The following is a 20,159-nucleotide window of genomic DNA, read 5'->3' as shown; positions in this document are numbered from 1 at the left end:
CTATACATCCCACTGACCACTTATGGTATGATCCATCAGATAATCAGCGAGTATTTGGTGGCCCTAGATGTGTGCTAGGCAGGGTCACAGAGGTCAAAACCATCCCCAGAATGGTTTGAATTAACAATAATTATAATAATTCGTATAGCACTTTAAGTTCTGTACAATTCTTTACATACGTTACCTCCAGTCTCTAAGGAGAAATCATACTGTGATTACTCCTCCCAGGGCCCAGTACAGATGAAATCAGGTTTAAAAGAACATCAAAGGGAAAAATACAAATCAGGAAAGGAAAACACATTGCCTGAAGAATGTGTTTGAAGGAGGGTGGAGTGATCAATCCTCCAGGTTCCATCCTTGGCTACAGTGAGGAATTCTCAAAATCTAGAGTTTGAAGTGACTTCAGAGGTATTCTGATATACCCCTTAGCTACTGGTAAGATCTCCAGTGAGGGGGAAATCACTGCCCTCTAGAGCTGTTCATTCTGCCTTTGGAATGTTCTCATTATTAGGAAGTTTTGTGAGCTCAGGCATAACTCCCACCCACTGTTCCTCATTCTGTCCTTTGAGGTTAACTAAATAAATAATTCTAATCTTTCCTTCATGTGATAGTCCTAAAAATATTTGGGGATTGAGGCTACATCCCACCTGAATATTCTCTTCTGAGTCTAAATAGCCCTGGTTCTCTTCAAGATGCTCACTCATGTGAGAATGACTTTAAAAGTCTTCATGACCTAGTTCACCCTCTTCTGAATTTCCTCCAAATACCCAGAACCTTCCTAAAATGTGCAAATCAGGGCAGACTTTGGCTTCTCCAAGGGGCAGGGTTTTTAGTGAGCTGAACACAGTACCCCAGATGGGGTTTAACAATGGTAGAGTATGTCAGAACTATTATTACCATAGGACTGGACGCTGTGCATCTTTTAATAGACAATAAGATAAAACATTTATGAAGTGCTTTTAAAGGGCCAGGCACTGAGGATATGAATGTGACCAAGCAAGCTGGGCCCTATTCTCAAGTAGCTTACATTCTAATAGTAGAAGGGAACACAAAAAATGGGGCTTGGATATGGCAAGAAGCTATACCTGAGGGGAATGGTTTAGAGCTGGTGGCCAGAAAATGAGGTGCAAGATTGATTAGTTCTAGGAGACATAAAAAAAAAGCTTCCCCAGGATGGTTCCTGGGATGGAATCCAAGTTTCCCAAAGGGATGGCCAGAGTGGAAGCAGAATGGATGGCACTGGTGGCCAAGAAGGGAAGTGGAGGCCTAGATCTAAGCATGATAAGGCTACAAGGGTTGACTCTGATGGCCCCTAATGCAGCCTAACTTTGCAGTGGCTTTTTACTGACCACTGGTAGTACAGAGGAGAGAGTTTTAGGCAGAAAGATCTGTGTTCAAATCTGTCCTCAGGCACTTGCTAGCTGTGTGACCATGAGCAAGTCATTTAACCTCTATTTGCTTCAGTTTCTTCAACTGTAAAATGAGGATAATAGCACCACCTACCTTGCAGGGTGGGTTGTGAGGATCAAATAAGATAATTTTTATAAAGCACTTAGTATAGTGCCTGACATTTAGTAGGTGCTTAATAAATGCTTATTCCCTTCCTTTCCCCTTTTCTGGTAGCCAAATATCACTATTGAATACATTGAGCTTGTGGTCAGCTAAGACCCCTGAGTCTTTTTGAATGAACTTTATTGAGCCAATCCTTCTGTGCTTTTGTAATTTACTGTTTTGAACCCAGGTGCAGGAGTTTAAATTTATCCTACTAAATTTCATTTTCAACTCAGTGCGTCATTCTAGTCTAAGTAGGTGGGGGGTTTTTTTTGAGGTTTTTTTTTTTGCATTGCAGATTTGTCGTTAAACATATTAACTGTCTCTCCACAAATTCGATAAGTTAGCTTTCATTGTCTTTAAGCTATTCATTTAAAATGCTTAATGGATTGGGGCTAAAGACAGACTGCCTCTAGGGTCATGGAACTTATACAGTCAGGGTATACATGTGGAGGGACAACCTATGCCTCCAGTGTCCCAAGTGGGGTAGTCTCCATTAAATAATTAATCTTGGCCAGATGTGTAGTGTCTGCCAGATGCATAGGTCTCTAGTGGGTAAATGGGGAATGCTCCTCAGCACTGCCCTACTTGATCCGTGAGGGTCCATGGAGACAAAGTTGTGGTGCCTCTCCCTTCTTTTAGCTTTCTGGCTTCATCTTCAGAAGTCCTTATTATCTTTTCCTCATGGGAAGATCAGTGAGCTCACATTTTGTTGTTGTTCAGTTATTCAGTGTGTCTGACTCTTTGTGACCCCATGGACCATAGCACACCAAGTCCTTCTCTCCTCCACTATCTCTTGCAGTCTGTCCAAGCTCATGTTCATTGCTTCCATGACACTATCTGTCCATCTCATCCTCTGCCATCCCCTTTTCCTCTTGCCTTCAGTCTTTCCCAGTATCAGGATCTTTTCCAATGAGTTCTGTCTTCTCATTATGAGCTCAGGTATCTATCATTATTCTTTTGCTTTAAAGTCTCCAAGGAAGCACTTAACACCTCTAGAGAGCATACTGGGCGACAGACTTTCCAAAAGAGAAACCCTCTTCAGCCTTTTCCCCCAAGTAGGTCTATCCATTTCTCTGAGACTTAGATGAAATGACTTTGTCCTGTTCAGAAGATTACCGGCGTGAGACACTAAACAATTTCTTACATGGTTCAGTCCCAACTAACTAATGTCCTTAAATTTAATTCATAAAACAGGATGTTCTGGTTACTTACATCTGCATAACTAATGAAGACCACCCCCTCTCTCCCTCTTTGCCTTAGCTCAGAGCTAGAAAGTCTAAACAATGGGATTGAGTGATATTGTCAAGGTAGAAGGTTGAGAGAAAAGAGGAGACAAGGATAGAATCTCAGTGGCTTCCTTTCCTTTTCTTTTTCGTTTCCTTTCGTTTCCTTTCGTTTCCTTTCGTTTCCTTTCCTTTCCTTTCCTTTCCTTTCCTTTCCTTTCCTTTCCTTTCCTTTCCTTTCCTTTCCTTTCCTTTCCTTTCCTTTCCTTTCCTTTCCTTTCCTTTCCTTTCCTTTCCTTTCCTTTCCTTTCCTTTCCTTTCCTTTCCTTTCCTTTTTTATTTGTTTATTGATTCAGTCCATGACTTTGATTGTACTCCCTGCTCCTAGATTCTTTTTGTCTAATTCCCTCACCTGCTTTACTATGTTGCATGGACAAGCCCCATTCACCTCAGATCCTTTAGAAACAACAGTTGGGGTCCCTACCCATTGCTCAATCAATCAATAAATCAGTGTTTATTAAGTGCCTACTTTGTGCTAGGCATTGTGCCAGCTGCTGGAGATACAAACACGAAGTATGAAACAATCCCTGTGTTGATGAGTTTACATTCTATTGGGGGGGAAACACATACATACATATGAATATATGTAGCATAAATGTAAAGTTAATAATAAATACAATTACACAAATTCAGCCTCAGACACTAGGTGTGTGACTCTGGGCAAGTCACTTAACCCTGTTTGCTTCAGTTTCCTCATCTGTAATGAGCTAGAGAAGGAAATGGCAAACCATTCCAGTATCTTTGCCAAGAAAACTCCACATAGGGTCACGAACAATTGTACATGACTAAAACAACTGAAAAACAAGAAAACAAAGTAGGTAAATGCAAGTTACTTTGAGAGAGAGAGAGAGAGAGAGAGAGAGAGAGAGAGAGAGAGAGAGCACTAGAATTTGGGGGGATCAGGATGTTTTATGTACAAGATAGTACCTGAACAATACCTTAGAGGAAGGAGGAGTTCTAAGAGGCCTCCATGGAGGAACAAATGAGCAAATATTTGTAAAGCAGAGGGTGCCTGGGAGGGCCAGTTTGAAGATTTGGGCAGACATGTTCAGTATTTTTGAACCTCCAGCAGAGCAGAAGCCTCAGTCCTGGACACCCCTTTTCTTCTGATTCTCATTTTTCAAAAATAACTTCTTAATAATGTGTCCCCAGCTGCTGCTCAACAGCATGTTTCTTTTAAAATCAATAGATAAATAGTCAGTCCTTAAGAACAAAGTTCACAGCATTCTTTGTGGTAACAAAGAACTGGAAACAAAGTGGGTGCCCATTGATTGGGAGGCAGCTGAACAATTCTGTTATACAATGGAATATGATTATGTAGGAGGGAGGATCATGAGAAGATATGCATGAAATGAAATCATCAGAACCCAGAGCGAAGCACACACAACGACAGCAACGACAATGGAAAGGAATAGATCACTAAGAGGAAGCTGAATTATGAGTAATGGAAAACACAGTGAGTGCTCTGGAGAAGAGATAATGAAGCCCATCTCCACCCTCCCAGCTGAGGTGTGGAGGGACTCCTAGGACAACATATTGAATATATCTATCAGACTTTGCCTCTGCAGCAGATGTTTTTGCTTAGTTGCATTCTTTGTCACAAGGGAGAGCTTATTCTGAAGGGAGGAGAGGGTCTAGAGTAGGAAATGACTATGATATAGACAAAAGGCACCCATAAAACAATTAAAAAGAACAGACCAAAGAAAGAGAACTGGGAAATTCTCAGTTCCCATGATAACAAATAATTTGGGATTCAGGGAATTCTGGGAAATTCTCAGTCCCCATGATAATAAGTATTTTGGGGTTCCCTCTATTGCATAATGGGCTGGTTGGCCCTGGAGGTCTCTATTCCATCTATATTGGGACCTCCACCTTCCACCCCATCCCTAAGTGGAAAAAAGAACTTAGCGTAGCCACTGGGAACTTTTTGCCCTTTCTTGTATCTGATGGAATTTAACTCAGTGGATTATGGCAACTCTAACTGTTCACTATATGTTGGTCTCTTCCTTGCATAAGTTTGAGGTGCAGTGGGCCAGGGTTTCTGTATGTCCTTACACCCTGGGGCAGCATGCTGGGGGTACCAAGATTTCCTTTTGCTTCTGCAGGAATGCTATCATAGAGAAGCCCTAACTTTATAGGGCTGGGTACGTCTCTCCCTTGAAAAGGGTCAGATGTGGTTCCATACTGAGCCTCCACTTTGGTGTAGTCCCTGCACTGTTAGCCAACAGCAATTACTAGCCTAGTGTCACCTAACCATTTTACATCGATTAGTTTTTACAAACGGTTATTAGAAAATTTATTGTTATATGTGACAAGAAGAGGAGTTATAAACATTTGCTGCCAAACACCTGGAGGTACACTATCTCCTCTGGTCCTTCAGTTCTTTGAGAAAATAGATTTTGACTTGACTTGATATAGCAATGCACATGCTTGGTAGGTAGAAGAGTCCAGTACCAAAGGCTGAAGATTGTTCCTTGGGGCCTCCATGATGGACTGAGTGGCTACAAAACCTGGCATGGATTCTGTACCTAGACCTGGTTATTTGTTCTCCTGACCCTTTGAAGCCCATCAGGTCATAGTCATGTCTAACACCCTTCACTTAAAATCAGGAACAATACATAGCAGGGACAAAAGCAATAGAGGATCTGTAAACTAACAGGGTCATGTGGTGCTGGTTGGCCCATAAGCACCTTAGGTGTTTCCCACCAAAGACTTAGTTCTTGCCTCCTGTCTTGAACATATCAAGTAGGAAAAAGCCAGACAGGTCAGTCCAGGATACCCTATTTTTATGCTGGTTTTGACAGATGACTCTAGGGTGAGCTGGCACTGCCCAGGTAGTGAGGGCCTGGGATTGTAGATCTGACTTCTTTTAGCAGCAGCAAGATTAATTACAAAGTCATAATAAGCCAGGACATTCCAGGGAGACCTGCCTTCTCTTCAGCCAAAGCTGCCTGAAGGGCAAGTCCATAAAGGAAGGCTTAATTCCATTCTTTTGGGTTTTAAAAATGTTTTTATTGATGCCTTCTGTTTCTTATATCCAAGTATCCCCTCTTCTCCCTTCCAGACAGCCATCCCATATTGCAAACAGTATTATTATTTTTTATTTTTTGTTGCAGACAGTATTTTTAAAGAGGGAAAAAAATCAGCACAACTGACTGACATATTGACAGAGTCTGAAACCATGTGCGATGTGTGATAACCATGTCTCTTCCACCTCCACAAAAGGTATTATCCTCTCATATCTCTTTATTCAAATTCTGCTTGGTCTTTATAATTTTGTTACATTCACTTTTGATTTGGGGGGGTGTAGTTATTCTTTCTGTTTATGTTATTGTAGTTACTGTATATATTATTTTCTTGGTTTTGCTTTTCTCATTCTTCATTAGTTCATTTAGACATTCCTGTGCTTCTGTATATTCATCCAAAACATAATGTATTCCATTATATTCATGTAACGCAATTTGGCCATTCCTCCATTGATTAACATCTTCTTTGTTTCCAATTCTTTACTGTTACAAAAAGTGCTACTAATAATTTATATTTTGGTGTATATGGAGACTTCCTTGGGGGTATAAGCCCAATAATGGAATCTCTGGTCCAAAGTGTATGGACATTTTAGTCACTTTATATGATTTCAGTTGTGTTCCATGATGGCTGTTCCATTTCACATCTCCACCAACAATGTATTAGTGCATCTATCATTGTATAACTCCAACTAACATTAATTATTGGCGCTATTTAGTCATTTTTGTCAATTTTCAGGGTATGAGGTGAAATTTCAGTATTGTTTTGATTTGCATTTTTCTTATTATTAGTGATTTGGAGCATTCTTTCATGTGGTGGTTTGGTTTTACTGACTAGATAAATCTGTGTCCTCCTGGGAGAGCAGGGCTGGGGATATAATTTTAATCCGTTTGAAAATTTTTTTCCATCATTACTGTCTCTATAGAGATCCTCTTAGAATACAAGGTGAGACTCCTTGAGCAAGTATCCAATTTTGACTCACTCTTTCAGGGTTGCTATAACAACTTAGACGCAAGTGGAGAGACTTAGACCACCACAGAGAGTCTAGAACCTATGAGCTTGCCTTTGGCCAGAGGCAGTGGTACTAGGTAGTTCACAAACAGGAAGAATGATGTCTTAAGAAGGATTAATTTTTTTAAATGCCTGAGAACTGAGAATGAAAGTGTGCTCATCTGACTATGACTACTCCCAGAAATGGTGTAGCTGAAAGAATATTGCAGGAGTCAGAAGACCTGGGCAAGAGTCCCAGCTCTGACACTTACCATTATAGGACCTTGGGAAAATTACCTCAGCTCACTTTCCACAACTTGTAGAATCAATGGATGACCCAATCAACAATCATTAAGTACCGAATGTGTGTGTGTGTGTGTGTGTGTGTGTGTGTGTGTGAGTGTGTCAGGTACTATGCTAGGTACTAAGAATACAGACTGTAAATACAAACAAATAAACCCCTCCCAATAAGGAGTCTTTGCCCTCAAGGAGCTTATAGTCTATCAGAGGCTATCATATGTACACATTTATGCATACACAAAATAATTTGTAACAGGGGATAATGATTCCCTAAAGGGAAAAGGCTGGGGAGCCTGCTTTCAGAAAGACATGATGACATAGGATGGAAATGCCTTGACTGAGAGTCTGCACAGACCTTCTATGGCTGGTTCCAGTCTGTTAACCACAAAAAGGAGCATAGAAATGAGTTCTATTTAAAAGGCACTAGTTACACAGGGCTAGGCTTGTGGCTCTGACTTTTCTAGACTGACTTTTGTTGGGGCAAATGAGGGCTAAGCCTTTCAGGAGGAAGAAATGCCTCATGACCTTCACTCCCTATCTGTGCTGCCTTAATGTGTCCCATGAGGGAAGGGCCCTGTTATTTTATGCCTCTGTCTGTCTTTCCTACTGTAGGTGAGGGAGATTACAGATAGCCATGACTTTGTGAACTTCAAATGGTCAAGAGAATGAGCCAGCAGGAGGTCCCTGTATAGAATCCAAGGCAGGATTCTCCAGCTATGAGACCTCTGAAGCCCTTTAATCCAACTGCCTCATTTTTTCTGCACTGAGGTCCCTGAGGGAATGATTTTCAGGACCCAGTCTGGCAATAGCTGAGATTTCAATTTATTCAGTGACTATATTCCATACTTGGAAATGAACTTGGTGGGGTAAATGCTACAAGTGAGCTAATTTAGTCTGGACTTCTTCTTCCCAGGGTCTAAGGTGGTATAAGGGAGAGTGTTTCTGCAGATGTTGCGGCAAAATTGTTTATACTTCTGCTAAGTCAATATCCTTTTATAAAAGCCAACCTTTTTTTTCTATTAGTTAAAGGGAACTGGGGCACTGATAGCTGGAAGCTAATTGTGGGGGTAACCTGCTGGAACGGGGTCTCAAGTCAGTAACATTAGAAAAATCTACCCCAAACCATGAACACTACAAGGAAGATGGAGCCTTCCTCAGTTTGGAAGAACTTGTCCAGGAAGAAACACTACTGAAGACAGAGAGAGAGAGAGAGAGAGAGAGACAGAGACAGAGACAGAGACAGAGACAGAGACAGAGACAGAGAGACAGACAGAGACAGAGAGACAGACAGAGACAGAGAGATGCAGACAGAGTGAAAGAGACAGAGAGAGACAGAGACAGAAAGAGAGAAAAAGGCACCAGCAGCTGGAAGGATCAAGAAAAGTGTCTTGTAGGAGCAAGTGCTTGAGCTAAGTTTTAAAGGAAAAAAGGGCCACTAAGAAGTAGACAAGAATACTTGTCCTTTGTGACCAATGTGGAGCATAAAAATATAGGACTATTAATCTAGAACTAGGAAGAACCTCAGAAGCCATCCAGTACAAACCCCTCATTTTACAAATGAGGAAACTGAGGCTCAGGGATGTGAGGTGACTTTGGAAGCCTTAAGGTACTATTTAGATTTGGATTGTTGTTATCGTTGCTAGGCAGTACAGCGTATAGAGTGCTGGACCCGGAGATAGGAAGACCCAGCTTTAAATCTAACCTCAGATACCACCTATATGTGTGACCTTGGGCAAGTCACTTAAATGTTGTCTGCCTCAGTTTCCTTGTCTATCATATTGGGATAATAATAGCACCTATCTCTTAGACTATTGTGAGGATGAAATAAGTTCGTATTTGGAAAACACTTTGCAAATCTTAAAGGGTTATGTAAATGTTAGTTATTATTATTAATTATTATTCCTTACATATAACATGCCATCTCTCCTCTATGTGTCTCATTTATGTGTCTTTGATCCTCAATTCCCAGAATATTCTCCTCCTTCACTTTCCCAGAATCGCTATTTTCCTTCAGTGCTTAGCTTGAATGCTGCCTTCCACACAAAGCCTTTTCAGCTTTATTTCAAGGATCAAATATAAAATCCTCTTTTTGTCATTTAAAGCTGTTTACATTTAAGCTCCTCCTTCCTGGTTTTCCAGTCTCCTGGTCTCTCTATAGTACAGTCGTATTGGCCTCTTTCTGTAACTAACCTTGGGAATGCTAACTCAATTAATAGGTATATAGTGAGTGCCTTCCCCGTTAGAAGGGGGCCAGAGAGAGGGAATCAGCATTTATTTAGTACCTACTATGGACTAGGCACTGTGCTAAGCACTTTTACAAATATTATCTCATTCGACCCTCACAACAACCCTGCAGGGTAGGTGCTGTTATTATCCCTATTTTGTAGTTGAGAAAACTGAGGCAAATAGATGTCAAGTAACTTGCCCAGAGTCATGAGCTAGTGAGTGTCTGAGGCTAGATTTTCACTTGATCCACACCCAAATCTTCTGCACCACCTAGATGCCTCACTGAGTTTCCTGAAAGCAGAGGATGTTTTCTGTCTCTCTTTGTATCTCTGGCATTTAGTATCATGTCCGGTATGTAGTAGGTGATGGGGTACAGGTTCTGGGAACCCCCTTGAACTCTCCTTGAATCTTCCCACTTGATCTGGCATTCATGTGAGACTATAAGCCTTTCAATATCACTATGCCTAATTCTCTGTTATCCTTAACCTAGCCTAGTCCTCCATTGTTATTTCCCAATCTTTGGCTACTTCCCACCTTTGATCCTATCAAAACCCCATTCTCTTAGTGTCTGGCATCCAACCTTTAGTCATCCCAGCCTACTGGCCACTCCCATAGAAATCCTTCCTAGACCTCCTCTTCCCCAGACTACTTGGCCAACCCTAGATCCCTCCCACTGTCTTTCTGTATGTAAGATCCATCTTGTTTCCACGAAGGTGCTCAGATTCAATCTAGACCTGTAAGAGGTCATTACCCAGTATGGCAGATCTTTAATGAACTTTGTTTTTCTTTGGCTGAAAGAAGGCTTGAACTGAATTCATTCAGTCAGGACCCAGATGTTGATATTTCAGGGTTCCAGGACCCTAAACCTCAAGAGTAGGTACTTAACAAATGCTTCTTGACTAGAATTGCTTGTTACAAATGTTCAGATTCCTTCAGAGTCTATCCAGTATGGCAGATCTTTAATAAACTTTGTTTTTCTTTGAGTGTATAAAGACTTGATTCGAATTCATTCAGGCAGGATCTGCCTGTCACTATTTTGGGGTCCCAGCATCCCTAGACCTCAACAGCAGACACTTAAGGAATGCTTTTTGACTTGTTAAGTGCCAGGTATTGGTCATATCAATAAATACTTGTTGACTTGCTTACTATGGAAATCCAAATGCAAATGAATGAGACGATTCCTATTCTTAAGGAGTTTCCATTCAAACAAGAGACACAACAAATACACATACAGACCAATGGTTTTCAAAGTGAGGTCTAGGGACTCCTTCATGTCTGTAAGGTGTATAAGTATACATGAAAATAGAAAAAAACTATTTTCATAATAACAATAAAATATCTTAATTTCTAATATGTTAAATATTGATAGATATAACCCACATAAACCAAAACTCTTTGGGGAATTCTCAAGAATTTTTAAGAGTATAAAGGAGTCCTGAGACCAAAAGTTTGAGAACTACTCACATAAATACATATTAAATAAATATAAAGAGTCTGTGCCCTTTCAATTTAGCATTCAGTTATGTAATCATATTAATCTGAATAATTTAAAGTTGACTGACCTCAGGAGAGTCAGGAAAGATCTCAGTGGTCATTTAGTCCAACTCATACTGAAGACAAATCCTCAGTTAGTAGTCGTACAGGCTTTACTAACTTGTACTGGTCTCTTATGGTTTCATCTATGTTAGTCTTGTTTTTCCAGTTAGATTCATGAGAATAGAGGCTGTATTTTACATTTCTTCTCTAGTCTCCCAAAATCACCCAGCAAAGACGTGGGCATCTTGGATAGAGACTTTTGAACTTAACTTGACTAACTCTTAGACCCTGGGCATCAGTTCTCCTCTTTGCCTGATCAGAATAAATAATGGTGCTTCTCCTTTTCCTAAAGGTAAGGATTGATTGGGCAATTATTATAAGATACTTTGGAACAATGGTATTGCATAGACTTAGAAGGCTATGACCCTTTTGTCTGAGGAAGGGTAGAAGGAATAAATCCTGAGGATTCATCAAGGCTGAATGAGGAAGATTCATGAAGGCTATTAAAAAGGTTAAGAAATTGGAAAGGTGACAGAAAGTCAATTTGCTAATTATATTGAGTTGTTATTTACATAAAGCTGAGCAGCTTTTAAAGCTACCTCATTCAGATCAGTTGAACACATATTAATTAAGTGACTACTCATGTATAAGTCCCTAGGCTAGCTGCTTAGGATGCATAAAGACCTTGCTCTCAAACAAATACAAAAATGAAATAATCACTGCCCTCAAGAAGTCTGTATTCTGTAGGGGAGAAAACATGTACATATATAAGATGATAAAATTAAAATTGCACTAAGACTTTGGGGATACTCCATATTTTTACATATACATATATATAAATAAAACTTTTATATATTATAATATATATTATATAGTACCTCTTCTAGTCTCATTCCCCCAACTCATACTGCGCCTAAAAAGTTGGGTCTTGAAAGGGGAGACTGATATCTGGAGTTGTAGGGATATCCTCCTAAGTCACTACTCCTAACACTATAGGTCACAAAAACACAGTGGTGTGCCACTTAACAATCAACCAGTCAACTCAATTAGCTTTTAGAAAAGGCATTTTAGAAAAAGAAGAGTAGATACAAAAAATTCCCTTCCCCCCAAATTGGGGTGTATTCTCCTGAAAAGACACACAGACTGAATAAATGGAAAGTACAATGATAATGAGGCACACAAGTAGGGAACACATATGGCCAAGTAACTCACAGCTCTGGAACAGTAGGACCTTGATGTCCATTCTTCAGAGAGTCCTCAAAAAGTTCACTGCTGATGGGGCATCAGGGTCAGTGACAGATGAATCACTGGGTCCTTGCAGGACTCTGATGAACAGGTCACTTAGCTGAGTTTGATCTTCCAAGCTGTTGCCTCAGACGTTTACTAGCTGGATAACCCTGGGCAAATCAATTAATCTTTGACTGCCTCAGTTTCCTTATCTGCAAATAGCATTCACCTCAAAGAGTTGTTGTGAGGCTCAAATGAGATAATTTTTGTTAAAAAAAACCTGATTTCCCCCAAAATGGCGCCCAAGGCAAAGAAAAAAGCTGTTGTCCCCCCTCAAAGACAGAAGCCAAGTCCAAGGTCTTGAAGGCCAAGAAGGCGATGATGAAGGGTGTCCATAGCCACAAAAAGAAGATCCAAACATCCCCCACCTTCCGGTGACCCAAGCTACAGAGACTAAGAAGGCAGCCCAAATACCCTCCAAAAAGTGCCCCTCGGAGAAACAAGCTTGATCACTATGCCATCATTAAGTTTCCCTTGACCACTGAGTCTGCTATGAAGAAGTTTGAGGACAATAACACCCTAGTCTTCAATGTGGACATGCCAACAAACATCAGATCTAGCAAGTGGTAAAGAAACTATATGACATCGACGTGGCTAGGATCAACACACTGATCCAGCCTGAGGGAGAGAAGAAAACCTATGTCCAGCTTGCTCCAGACCATGATGCTTTGGATGTTGCCAACAAAATTGGAATCATCTAAACTGTGTCGAGCTGTCCCACTGCACCTACAATAAAAAGTTTTCCCCAGAAAAAAAAATAACTCAGTGCTTGGCATATAGTAGGTGCTATATAAATGCTTGTTCCCTTCTCTTTCTCCCCTCTGCTTCCAGATTGAACCAAGCAGGTCAACCTGCTTCTGGGGGCTACTCCTAGACCAGACTGGGGAAGCTGTTTGGCTGCTATCTGTTTACTAGATGCTCTTCACTTGTTTTTTATTGAGCAGCTGTACTCTCTACTACTTTCAACCTATGGTTTGTCTGCATGTTATAGTGTTCTCTTTAACTGAAGAATTATAGAGCTTTCTTCAGCTGGAGTACTACTATGCTCTTTCAGCAAGGCCAGATACCCTTAGACTACTAGGGTTTGCAGAAATCTCTCCTTTGTGAGTCCGTCTAGATGAAGAGGGATGAGGATAGAGATCACTGGCAACTTTGGAGAGAACAATTGCAGATGAATTATAAGACTGGAAGCCAGACTGTAGAGAGGAATGACAGAACAGGAAGTAGAGGTATTTGATTATAGACCATCTTCTCAAGGAGTTTTGCCACAAAAGGTAGGAGAGATATGGGACAATAGTTAGGGGGGATGTATGGATCAAGGGAAGGTTTTTTTGGAAATGGGGAAGACATGGACTTGTTTGTAGGCAGTTAGGAGACTGAAGGTAAGTGAGAGAGTGGAGATGATAAACACCCTTCTTGACAAGACAGGGTTTAATGGGATCACTTGTGCCTGTGAAGGAGATGGGCTTGTCAAGGAGAAGGGGTGAAAATGGAGATTATGGAGGAGGGCCTCTGGGAAATAGGATTTGGGGAGGAGGGAGAAGAGGAAATTCTTGTTGAATGGCCTCAATTTTTTCAATGAAATATTAAACAATGTTTTCAGCTGAGAAGATTGTGGAGGAGGAGCTATCCAAAGTTTGAGTATGGGTTGAAAAGGCTTCTGAAAAAGCCATTGTGGGAGGTATAAAAGGATTGATCGATTTTATGCAACGAAGGCCCCAATTGCATTTACGTAATATAAATTAATAGTGGGTCCAGTCAGTATGGTTGTTGATGTTTTAATTTTTCCAGCTTTGTTCACCAATAGGTGAATAGAAGCAAAGAAATGAGAAGTGGGAGTAATCCAAGGCTGAGATTTGGCAGGCAAGGTTGGTGATAGGATAAGGGGGGCAAGGAATTCAAGAGGACAGTGCAGGGTTGACCTTGCTCAATAAGGAGTCAAGGAGGTAACCTTGGAACTTGTTGAACAGCCAAATTCAAAGAACATTCATTCATTAATGGTTTAATGTCTACCTTAAAGGAGGTCAGTAGCAGACTATTTCAGGGGATTATGCTTAGAACTGTGCTGCTTCAAATCTTATCAAGAACTTGGACAAAGGCATAAGTGCCAGTGAGGATCAAATTTAAAGATGACATAAAGTTGGGAGGGATAATCAATGCATTGGATGGCAGAATTTAAAAAGATATTGACTTACTAAACATGGGTCATAATTAATAATACTAAATGCAAAGTCTTAACCAGCTTATGCCCTTCCATATACTCATTTTCTAGAGATTCTGGCCTCCTTGCTCCTCTTCAAACAAGATACTCCATCTCCTGGCTCTTGGCATTTTTCACTGCCTCTCCTCTATGCCTGGAATTCTCTCTGCCTCTTGGCTTTCTTGGATTCCTTTAAGAGGCAGCTAAAATCCTACCTTTTACGTGAAGCCTTTCTCAGTCCTCTTAATGTTAGTGCCTCCTGTCTGAGATCATCTCTACTTTTCCCTATACACATCTTGACATAGATGTGCATACTAAATATATAACATGAAACGTACATGTTATTTATATATACATGCATGTGAGTATATATAAAGCATACAGATACACATATATCTATATCCATCTGTCTGTCTCTTGTCTCTTTCTCTGTTTCTCCACTGTCCCAAAGCCCATTAAGAAGGGAATCTCTCATCACTGGTGGATATGAATACCCCATTCCTCACTCAGGCCAGGGCATTGATCTCTGCCAATAAGGAGAGAGTCTCATTTCAGTGGGTTTTTCAATAGAGGTTATATTCCCATGTATGTATGTATGTATACTATATGTACATATACTATATATGCATATTATATATACATACATATGAGTAATACCTGTATCCCCTGCACATATACATACATACATACATACATATATATCTGATATAGTTGTTTAAATATTACATCTTCCATTAGATTACAAGCTCCTTGAAGGCAAGGACTGTCTTAGGTTTGGGGAATCTGCAGCCTCGAGGCCACATGTGATCCTCTAGGTCTTCAAGTGCAGCCCTTTGAATCCAAACTTTACAGAACAAATTTGTTGAACTTGAGGACCTGGAGGGCCACATGTGGCCTTGAGGCCATAGGTTCCCCACCCCTTTTCTTTCTTGGTATTCTTGGCACTATTTAGCATAGTGCCTGGCACATGTTGGGAAACTTAATAAATACCTATTGACTGATGGCCTACAATTTATTTAGAAGACAGAATATAAATGTAATGCAACAACTTGGTAATAATCTCTGAAATTTACATAGAACTTTAAGGTTTGCCAAGTGCTACACAAATGTCTCATTCAGTCCTCACAACAACCCTGGAAAGTAGGTGCTATTATTGTCCCCATTTTACATATAAGGAAACTGAGGCAAACAGAGGCTAAGTGCCTTCCCAGGGTCACCTAATTCGACTTTTTTCCTTGATTTTTGAGGAGGACCAGTGACCTCATGGGCAGATGTCTTGACTTACTTGTGAATTGGATTTAATTTAAGGCAGAGTTGCAAAGATTGTTAGCCTCACTCTCTCTTCCAAAGTCATCAAAGCCCAATGGCAGGATAAAAGTCAGTACAACTTGGCAATGGCCTGGGATACAGTGGATGATCTTGGCATCCTTGATGTTTGACCAAGCTCTAACCATGCCTGTTGGAGCCACCTTCATGGTCATTGGAACAAATTGTTCCCATCTGCCTATTCCTCTGGGGAAATCTTCATATGTTTGGGGGTAGACATCCCTTAACTCATCAATGAGTTTCAGCCCAGGTTACCCTCAGTCTGCTTTAGCCCATCTGTCGAGATACTTTTACTGGGAGTTTGGTTGTTGCACCTACCACAGCTTCTTGGAGTCATAGGTGAGAGTAAGTGAGAATAAGTGTCTGAGGAGGATTTTAATTGCTTAGCATCCTCCAGCAGTGTACCAGCTAATGGTCCTAATTTAAGTACCATTCTAAGGTAATACATATGCAAGACTATGAAAACTGTAAAAAGACCACTGTACTGAAGGAAATTTGGAGTTAAGGATATACTTGTTATGGGGTAGGTTTCTAGGTAGGTGTTCATGAAGGAGATGAATCTTGTGCTGGTTTATGGTGGAATTAAGCGATTTGGTTTTGTGGAGAGGAGGTATAAGGGCATTCTAATCAAGGAGAAAGACTTGAATAAGGGCATTAAAGTAGGAATGATCAGGCTGTGTGGATGGGGACAGAAAAGAAAATGGCCCAGCTGAAGGTTAGTTTCTTTACCAGCTGAACTAGATGATTTCTGGGGTCTGTCCCAACTCTATGATTCTGTGGAATGAAGGGGTGGGGCTAGGGAATATCAAGAAATGAGTCTGGATAGATAAGGTGGATTTATTTAATGGAAAGCCTTGAATTCCAGTCTGAGGAATACAGTTTGGATTGAATACAGCATTGCATATTTATGCAAGAGAGAGTAGTCAATCTTTAGAAGGGTTGGAATCGGACATGGAGAGAAGGTGATGATGGGATTGAGTTCTGGGATCAATACCCATCTGTCTGGCATGCTTGCTGAAAGCTTCTTTATAAGGGGGGAGGGAAAGTAGATTAAATAACTTCTTAAATTCTTTTCCAATTCTATGTTTCTGTGCTCTGTGACCTACCAAACCCATTAGTATTAAATCACTTAACAGAATTAAGCAGAGTCAACATTCTGCCTGGTGTTTTATTTCATCAGCCTCATGAGCCATATAGCTAGGTCAGGGAATTTACCAGAATTCTTCAAAAGATTCTTTAAAAACTTCACATTGAACAATTTTTTTTTTAAAACCAAGAAAATTCAATCCCCCCATTCTTATAATTCATCTATCTCTACTGTAATCCTAAAACCCTTTTCCTAAGGGAATCTGAGCTTTGTTGATTACATTTGGATGATACAAGCACATTTACTTTTAGATATGTCCTTTGTATTTACTTTCAGCTCCTCCATGGAGTTCACAGAGAGATGATTTCCCTCTGGGTGGAGTAAACATTAGGCATTACTTTGAACTTATGGAGAAGCTCAGAACATTTGGAGGCTGGAAAAAATTTGGCCCAGACTTTCTCATAATTAATAAGTAGCACAATAATCATGAATTTGTTTGATGGCAGTTAAATTCAAAGGTGTATCAGTAAATGTAATAGCCACCTGTCTGGGAGGAAAATGTACCCATGACACACTTCTAAGTTTAATCTGTATTATTAACATTTTCTCCATCACTTTTTAAAGTTTAGATAATCAACAAAACAGTCATCTGGTTCCAAGGTGTAAATGCTTACCCTGAAAATTTAATGACCAGGTCTTGAGAAGCCAGTATGAGCTAAGTCCAGTACACCTCTAGAATTGGTGTTTGTGCTTTGAATACCAAGAAGAATTTGGATTTTTCTTATTTTAAGAAAGAAACAGTGATGTTGGAAAAGGTCCAGAGGAATGGTTAAAAAAAATCAAATAGTCCTAACCTCAGTAGTTGAAGTCTTTGGTTGTATAGCTAAGGTACAGGTTGGTTTGCTTCTATATGCTATGTATCTAATCTGTTCTGCTAATAGTTCTCACTTTTAAACCAGTACCAAATCATTTTGAGAATTACTGCTTTGTAATATAGTTTGAGATCTGAAACTACTGGGTTCCTTTGCTTCCCACATTATTTCATTATTTCCCTTTGGATTTTTTACATTTTATAACTCCAGAAGAATTTCATTACTATTTTTTGAATTCTAATTAATGAAGCAATTTTTAATAGCTTGATATGACACTAAATAAGTAAACTAATTTAGGTAGCACTGTGATTTTTATTATATTGGCTTAGCCTAGCAGGGACTGATGAATATTTCTCTAGTTAGGTCTGTCTTTATTTCTGTGAACAAAGTTTTACAGTTGTACTCATAGAATTCTTGTGTTTTTCTTAGTAGGTAGACCCTCAAGTATTTATAATCTTTGGTTATTTTAAATTGAATTTTTCTATTTCTTTCTATTAGGTTTCATTGCTATTACATAGAAACACTGATTATTTTTGTGGATTTATTTTGTATCCTGAAATTTTGCTAATGTTGTTTCTATTAAATTTTAGTTGACTATCCAGGGTTTCATAAGTATGGCATAAGATCATCGGCAAAAGTAATAATTTTGTTCTTCTTAACCTATGCCCATTTCCTCAATTTCTGTTTCTTGTCTTATTAACTAACATTTCTAGCACTATGTCAAAAAAAGTAGTGACAATGGATACTTGTTTCTTCTTACTGGAAAGTTTGTGAGTCTCCTTGTTGGTGGAAATCAATACCCTGCACCTGCATCAAGGGCCTGGCACAGTTGGAGAGAGGTAGAGGTCTCCAATCTCTTGTCTGTAAGAATGTGGACTAGATAATTCATCAAATCTTTCCTTAGATTCTGATACTTCAAAGAATCTGTAATTTTGTCATCATGAGTACTTTCTTCACCAACTGGTAACACAATACCTGTACAACTTGGTAGATGGTCTTTATGAGTTTTTGTGGCTGAAAATTTCATATCCTTGTGGCCAGTCTGGTGATGAACTTTTCAAAAATTTATTAGTCCTTAGATGACAGACACACAATCTATCATCCCATACATGAAGCCTTTCCAGCATGGCAGGCCCTGTCAGATTTGTGTTCCATTGGCATAGTCTTCAAGGTCGCAGTCATACCATTTATACTAACAAGGCAAATTTATTAATGACAAAACCCCCCGCAGGGATTAGGATTTCTACTTTGAATACTGTCCTTAAGAATCTATTATCAGAAAGTAATATGCAATGTAGCTGAGTGGCACCACCTAGAGGTAAATGATATGTGTTACTTTCAGTTTGCTCCTTGGGTCTTCAGACTAAGAAGGAGGCTGTTCCTGTTGCTCTCTGGTTCTAGGTCCTCCTTAGCTAAGCAGGAGGTACACAGGAATTATCAGTGTGTAGAGTTGGCTGGTCCTGCCCTTCTACAGGATCACAAATACGTCAGCATAACTGTGCCTTTGTTTTGTAGAGTTCTCTCCTAAATGGTTTTCCATTCCAATCTGGCTTCCAACTACACCATTCAACTGAAACTAATCTCTTTTAAGTCATCAGTGATTGCCAATCTACTAGTTTTTCTCAGTCATCAGCCCTCTTAACCTGTCTATTGCCTTTGACACTGATGACCACCTACTTTTTCTTGGATATTCTCTGTGTTTTTTTCCCCTGACACTAGTGTGTCCTGGTTTTCCCACCTCTCTGACCACTTTAGTCTCCTCACTGGCTTATCATCCATAACCCCCCTTCCCTAAACTGTGGGTGTTCTGTCACAGGCCCGCTTCTCTTCCTCCATATTCTCTCTTGGTTCTCAGTTCCTATGAGTTATTACCTTTATGCAGATGACTCACAGATAGATCTATATCTAGACCCAGTCTTTCTTCAGTCACACCCCCCTAATTAATTGCCTATTGGATATTTCGCATGTCCAAAATTGAACTCATCATCTTTCCCCCCAAACTTTTGTTTCTGTTGAAGGCACCAGCATTCCTCCAGTGTCTAAGGTTCGTAATATTGACATCATCCTCCACTTTTTCTCATCCCACATTATCTCCACCAGTGGCCACATCTTGCAGTTCCTAACTTCACATCTCTTTCATCCAACCTCTTCTCTATACTCAGCACAGCTACTATTTTAGTTAGTAGTGATTGTCTAAATTATTACAACATTCTCCAACTTGCCCCATTTCTCCCCATTCTAGTTCATAATACAGACTGCTGCTGAAGTAATTTTCCTGAGCCTGTGATTCAATACTTAACTCTAGTGGTTTCCTGATATGTCTAGGTTAAACAAAAACTCTTCTGTTTAGCTTTCTAAATTGTCCCCAACCTATCTTTACAGCTTCAATGGGATATCACTCCCTGTCCCACACTGAAACTTGTCTTCTCTATTTTCTTCATATGAAACCTCATCTGACCATCCCACATGCCTAG

This window comes from Notamacropus eugenii, chromosome 2 (genome assembly GCF_028372415.1).
Source record: "Notamacropus eugenii isolate mMacEug1 chromosome 2, mMacEug1.pri_v2, whole genome shotgun sequence".
Lineage (NCBI taxonomy): Eukaryota > Metazoa > Chordata > Mammalia > Diprotodontia > Macropodidae > Notamacropus > Notamacropus eugenii.
This window is presented reverse-complemented; position numbering follows the sequence as displayed.